The 6867-nt window shown below is 43.5% G+C and overlaps 1 protein-coding gene across 8 annotated transcripts in view; it reads right to left on the bottom strand.

Moving 5' to 3' along the window:
* The window catches only part of DCUN1D3 (defective in cullin neddylation 1 domain containing 3), a 33585-nt gene extending 26988 nt beyond the window's left edge, over positions 1-6597 (bottom strand). The window contains exons 1-4 of one of the 8 annotated variants that reach the window (XR_010836554.1): positions 6483-6597; positions 2064-2155; positions 1000-1170; positions 362-450 (exon numbers count right to left, since the gene is read on the bottom strand). The gene's annotated coding sequence lies outside the window, so the exon portion shown is untranslated. Of the gene's footprint in view, positions 1-361; positions 451-999; positions 1171-2063; positions 2156-6003; positions 6069-6169; positions 6358-6482 lie in introns of those variants that run through there. The other 7 variants (XM_059037048.2, XM_059037056.2, XM_067013291.1 and 4 more) reach the window with 7 other exon arrangements.
* Positions 6598-6867: the final 270 nt, after the last annotated feature.

The following is a 6867-nucleotide window of genomic DNA, read 5'->3' on the forward strand; positions in this document are numbered from 1 at the left end:
TCAAAGAAAAACTAATTTACTAGGAGAAAAAGAACCACAGAAACATTCTTTAAAATGAACACAGAACATTCACTACACATCACTCCTCACTTTTGAATTACAATCACTTAGAATAAAGAAAATATCACCACAACTGGGGAAAATGCCTCCTTTGAGGACCTGGAACTTCTAGCATGTCCACAATCCTGCCACCTAGAACCCATGCTGCTAGGGTCCCAGCACCCTCACTGCAGTGGTATTCCTCGCCTTCCCTTCCTATTTAAAGAGAAGCCACTAGGTAGTCATCAAGTAGATATAATAAAGTAAATGTTTAATTGAAAACAAATTTGCTTCACAGATTTTTCAGAAAAAAAGAATATGGTGATTGTAGTTATTTCCACAGAGCCATTCTAAAGCTTTTCTGTCAGTGCGTATACCTGGATTTTCCTTTTCAGATTCCAGGGCAGGTCACTGGAAATGGGAATATTCAGGTCAGCATTTTGCACAGGCATTCTGGACAGCATGCCACTAGCTTATCTTAAGAACTTATAGTGATAAAGCCTCCACTTCTGTTTGAAAGTACTATCATCACTTTCAGAAATATTCTGAGGAGGAAAGGCCAGCTACTTACTAGTACCATTACCATCAATAACTTCACATATGTTTCAAAACTGGTTATAAGGATTTTTCTCTGAAAGAACAGTAGTGTGTGACAAAACATCTGAGTAAAGAGCCAGTAATATAAAAGACCAAACACCAAGGATTCAATTAAACTCAAACTCTATTGAGTGCCTACAATGACATATGTGAGGCAATGTAAATGAAAAAACAAAATTAGTGCAGAGAAAGTCCTTTTCTAGTCTCGTAGCTGCCAGTACCTTGCTCCGTAGCTTTCAGCAAGTTTACTAACCTTTCTAGATTTCCATTTACCTACTGCTTTTTTATCTGTTTTCAGCCTCAAAACATTCTGATTGACTGAAATTTTACGGGGAAACGCAATAGAACAGAATATCAAGGTACCTTCTGCAGAGTGAAGCATGGTGGGGGGGCAGTGAAGTGGAAGGAAGACAGCAAGATGAGGGGGCATACTCCAGAAATGACCCGAGAGGGCTCCGCATAGCCCAGTTTGAAAAACTATCATGCCAGATATTCTAAGGTTCTTTGAGGGTCTTCTTCCTGCTTCTTCCTTAACTGGAGAGAGAATTAAATGCATTCAATATAGTAAATGCTATGACTTGAGTCTTGTTCAGAATCAAAATTACAGGTCACACACCAACCCACTTTAGGCAGACACTGCAGAATCCAAACCCTTCATCAACCAACAAGAGCTAAAAGCGATAACCAAACCCTGTGGTCTTGATATGGTGGAAGCAATCTACTACTAAAATAAGGAAAGCAAGTTTTTCTAACACACTGTCTTCTAGACTGACCAGCAGAGATTAGGGCAAAAATGAGAAGTCCTACACTATGCAGTGATGCTATCCAAGACCCTTGATCAGTCGTCATATATCTGGTCTGGATCTCCAGGCCTCAGTGACAGAATTATTTCCAGTCCCCAGGTCCTGAGGCTGAGGCCTCCAGCAGAGCAGGGAGAACAGGAACATGGATTATGCTTCCCAGCACTATGCAACCTAAGCTTCCACGATGCAATTCAGCCTGAAACCCACCAACACAGCACGTGTCAAAGGGCACTCCTGAGCAAGGACAAGCCATAGGGAAGTCAGGAGTCATCAACATGATGCCTGATTTTTCGTGCAATCAGGTTGGTATCAGGGCGCTGGCCATAGATGGCTTACTTTGCTACAAGGGCTAATTACCACCTCAAGATTCCTTTACTGAGCTTCCCTATTCTGATGTATGGTATTTAAATAGTTTCATTTGCACACATCTTAAAGAAGAGGATTTGGCATTTCCCCCCTCCCATTTTCTCCTTTCTACATATCACAACTTCAAAGAATTAGAGTTTGAGCCACTTCCACTAAATTAATATGTTAAGTTCTTATTTGTAGTCATTCACTAATCATTCACCTAGAAAAACAGATACAAGAACTAGTAAAACTAGATTTTAATTGAAAGACACTAACTCAATAAAACACCCTGGTCCATTGTGCAGAGAGCTTCAGAACACTGTTCCAACATTTAGGGAGAATTGATCCTGGTTCACTGGTATCAACATCTGTAAATAGACACAAAGAAGTAACTGTAAGTTATCAAGAGCTGGGGAAATAGAAGTCACCACATAATTACCATTGTTTCAATCTGAGTTATCACATCTTCATCTTAAAACAACTGGCAGCCAGTGTACAATTAACTGTCCTTACTGCAAAGATATCAAAACAGTAGCAAAATCAGATTAATTTTAAGTCATCTAATGCAATGCATAACACCCACAACTCCAAAAGTAAGTGGCATCAACTCTTCTTTCAGAAGAGTTTGTCCAAAAGCCCTGGGAGTTTACGAAACAAATCCACTAGTACCCTAGATTAAAAGGCCAGTTCAGGGGACTTCCCTGGTGGCTCAGTGGTTAAGATGCCACTCTCCCAATGCAGGGGTCCCGGGTTCAATTCCCTGATTAGGGAACTAGATCTCACATGCGTGCAACAACTGAGAGCTCACATGCTGCAACGAAGGAGCCCACGTGCCGCAATGCAGGAGCCCATCTGGCGCAACCAAATAGATGAATATTTTTTTAATAAATAAATAAAAGGCCAGTTCAGCTCTAAGAATCTAAATTTATTTAGATTTGCGGATTCTTTCCCCAAACACAATTAGTGGCCAATGTAGGAGTCGATGGCTTCTCCCTGTATTCAAGTCCTCTCCTGCCCATCCGCCACCTTTCACAAATTAGAAAAGAGCCACCAGTCTCCAAACTGGCTGATGAAATTTCAGCCTACAGGATACTTTCATACTTGAGTTATAATAACTATTAAAATGAAGATGAACAGTGGACAGCTTAATAACAGCATTTTAAATCCAGCATTAGGATACAGAGAGCAAAATTCTTCAACCTAGGCCAAAACCATATATATTTTTTCAATTCTCAGTTTCTTAGAGTTACTCTGCAGTATAAAGGGTGGAGTCTATTGTTTGCCTGGTCCTAGCTGTTCACTTGCTTGCTAACTAAATGACTTCCTATTTGCATTCAAGTTGGGATTCAGTAAGTCAGTACAGGCTCAACTCCATCCCCTTCATTACCCCAGGACTGCCCAGGAAACTATTCAAGTTATTTTTGATAATCCATCTACCCATGCTAGTAAATTACTAGAACCTAAAATAGGTGACAAGTCCAAAGTTTCTGATTCATTTTTCCCAAACACTAAAAGGTTTTACTTAGCATTTCTGATACTAACTTTACTACAAATAGCCTCAGCAATATTTAAGTCTCTCAACTGCCTGGCTCAAAGGGCCAATTCACTCAAAGAACACACTAGTCACTGTTGTGGTGTTCAAAAGAAGAAAACAGCATATTCTTTCTGTTGGCCCACTGTGTCATGGCTCAAGAGGGCCAAATCAAAAAAGAGTCCTGATTGGGCCTCTCAAGTGGACAAGCTGGTCAAGGTGAGGCTGAAAAGCAGCTGACTACTGGAGATGAATGGTCCCAACAGAAGGCAAAATAGGTTACATCACTTGGTTACATGCCAGCCCAAAGATGTCAACAGAGTGGGATTATGCCCACAATGGTCATTTATCTAATGTAATCCACTGCGTATGGATTACACTGGATAAATGTAAACTTTTAGCACCAACCTACACCTCAGCTGAGTGTTATTAGTCATCAGGTGGATCAGACAAGAGTGGAAACATTGCAACATAAAACCCGCCTCCCTACAAAAAATAACTTCAAACTTAGATCCTAATGGTCATCTTTGTGAACCAACAGGGGCATATTATTATCACCTGCCCAACCTTCAGCACTAAATTCACAGCTGGAAGCAAAGGAAGATTCATATACTAGAAAACATCTGGGGTACTCATTATGCAATTTTTTAAAGTGTATAAGGCAAAATCCTGTAAGGAAAAAGGCAATCTCTCAGTTGAACATCCCGCTGAATTCTTAACACATGGCTTGAGATTCATCTGCCAGAAAAGACCCAGATGACCATTGCCTCCTCCTCGCCCACTCTCAGCAGGGTGACTTTTTTTTCCTATAAAAGTCCAAGAGTACCCTCAAAGTAGCATGTGGTGAGACTCTAGGAAAGGCAACAGAATTAAAAAGGAACATGATTTTCTATTTCCTTCTCCTTCTTCCTCTTATTTTGCCTACCTATTCTGAGCCTTGCCTCCACCTCTCTGACCTAGACTCTTCTCACTCTCCTCTTTGCTCACTAGACTCTGCTATTACCGCCTCCCCTACTCCCCAACCTCCTCCACCTCCCGTTTCTCCCTACTCCTTGGAACTTGACAAACTCACTCTAGCCCAGTTTCTGCTCTAGCTAGTCCCTAAACCTGGAAGGCTCCTCCCATATCTTTGCGTGGCTGGCTCCTTTTTATTTAAAGCTCAGCTTACATGTCACCTCCTCAGAAAGGTCTAGACTGTATCCCAGTCAGACACTTTCTATCACAACACTCTTATTTTCTTCAGCACTTAACAAAGTCCGATTTGCTTATTTATCTGTCCCCACCCCACACTCTGAGGTAAGCTCCATGAGAGCGTGGACCTTACTGCTATGTTCACCTTTGTATGCCCACTGCCCGAAATACTGGCTAGCAATTAGTAGCCAGTCAATAAATGTTTGTTGAATGAATGAATGAATTTTGGACTTTTTATTCAATGATTCCAAATCAGTTAAGGTGAGAAGAGTAGTCATTTTTTTCTTTTGTTGCATTTCTGTGAAACATCTAAACATGCTGTTACTTGTACAATCAAAGCATTAAACATTCTGTTTTATCAGGCTTGAAAGCCCTGATGAGTAGGATGGAACCCGTTGTGATAATTCTTCTAGCAATATGCACATAAACTCAGTTACAGAGGAACAGGATTTACGGACACTTTCTGTTCAAAGGATCCGTACAATTTGGGCACCATCTCTTAAAGTTCTTTAGAAAACACAGTGCCAGACTCAACAGAGGATTTCCAAAGAAAATATCAACACCAAACTAGGAATCATTACACTTCACTCTGAAATCCCTACAACAGGCTAAAGTAGCACTACTTTTTTTTTTCCTTAAACCAACAGAACGTCAACAAAGAGACCTTCTTTTCCAATCATTCTTTGCTTTCTTCAAATAATTTTTTTTCTCAAATAATTTTTTCACAGACGTTACTGGTTTGTATTCTTCCTTAAAACAAAACTAAGCAAATCACATTGTCTCGTTTAAGACCACCTATACACAAAGAATAAGCTAAATAAATAAGATGGGAATCAGCACAAGCCAAATGTGTCACTGAAGACTTGTGTGCCAGACACGCAAATGGAGAAGATAAAAGAGCTATTGTCCAATTGGAGAAACAAAAAAAGTAATATAGGGTTTTCTGTTCTCCAAAGTGCATCATGAAGTGTGGGTGGAGAGAAACACAGAAATCCAGAATTAGCCTAACATCAAATCACTTTGGAAAGAGTTGACAACATTTAAATTCCTCACACACAAAGTATTTAGAGCAAGAGACCTTGATTCCTAGGCTATGATGCCATTTAGGAATCCTTGCAAGGGCTTTGGAATTCCAGTATTCATAGGAGAAAACGCTCATCTTAATCGGGAGCGACCAGGCATTGAGAGGTACTCCCAAAGACACACAGCTTGTAACTGAAGTATTACAAAGCTTGCAGTTAAGATCTGGGATGGAGGTGGAACACCAAATTCAAAAGAGGTAACCAAGATACCAAGTGCAATAAAGAAACAAAGAAACAAACAACAACAACAAAACCCACCACGATTACCACCTAGCCACGGAGAACTAAAGTGTAAAGGAGGGGTATACAAGGGAGAGGATGGGGGGTGAGGGGGTAACGGAAAAACACAATACATTTGTCACCCTGTCCCACTTCCTATACAGGATACAGGCAAAGCTTCCAGCCCCATTACCTCAGGCACAGATGGTTATCGTTTATAGCAAAGGTGCATAGGAAGGCCTCCAGGTCTGAGCCCCTTAATTCCAGGGCTGTTAATGATTAAAGAGAAAGATGGGGGTGGGGAGGGAAATGAGGGCGGTGGTGGAGATTCACCCACCACCTCTCGCTTGGGCTCCTACCTCACGGCGCTTACAAGGGGCAGAGGACCAGAGTCTGCACTCCCTTCAGGGCAGCTCCGGCCCCCAGAACCCCAGGCCCTGGGTTGAGGGGTGCTGGCGGTAGGGAGGCAGGGACAGTAGGTAAGTTTTCTGAGCCCTGCGGCTGACACGCCACAGGCTCCCCTCACAGCCTCCTCTTCCAGCGGGACCAGTCCAGACAAGGCGCCGATTTCCACTCCTCCCCTTTCACCCCCCGCTTTCTCGAAGGTACCCAACCCCCGCCCCTTCATCTCCCAATGCCTCCCCTTTTCCTCAAACCCCCCCTCAAACTCACAGCTGCTCCAGAGGTTCCTCCAGTCAAACCCTTTCTGGAAACGACGGCGGCCCGGCGGGTCCAAAACACCTACCATCCCCGCTCGCGTTTCCAGGCTCCCTACCCGCGCCGCCGCCGCCGCCGCCGCCGCCGCCGCCGCCGCCGCCCCCGCCGCCGCCGCCTCTTCTTCCACGACTGCCGCCTCCTCCTCTTCATCTGCGGCCCACCGGCGGGGGCCGCCCCGAAGCCCCGCCCTCTCCATCGCCTCCTACATCATCACTTCCGGTAATCCCGCGAGCCGCCCGCTCCAGAACGCGGAATAGGAGAGGGGCGGGAAGGGAAAGAGTGGCAGTTTGCGCCACGACGTACGCAAAGACGTACGAAGCCGTCGCCAAGTAAGGGCAAA

This window comes from Kogia breviceps, chromosome 14 (genome assembly GCF_026419965.1).
Source record: "Kogia breviceps isolate mKogBre1 chromosome 14, mKogBre1 haplotype 1, whole genome shotgun sequence".
NCBI classification, from domain to species: domain Eukaryota; kingdom Metazoa; phylum Chordata; class Mammalia; order Artiodactyla; family Physeteridae; genus Kogia; species Kogia breviceps.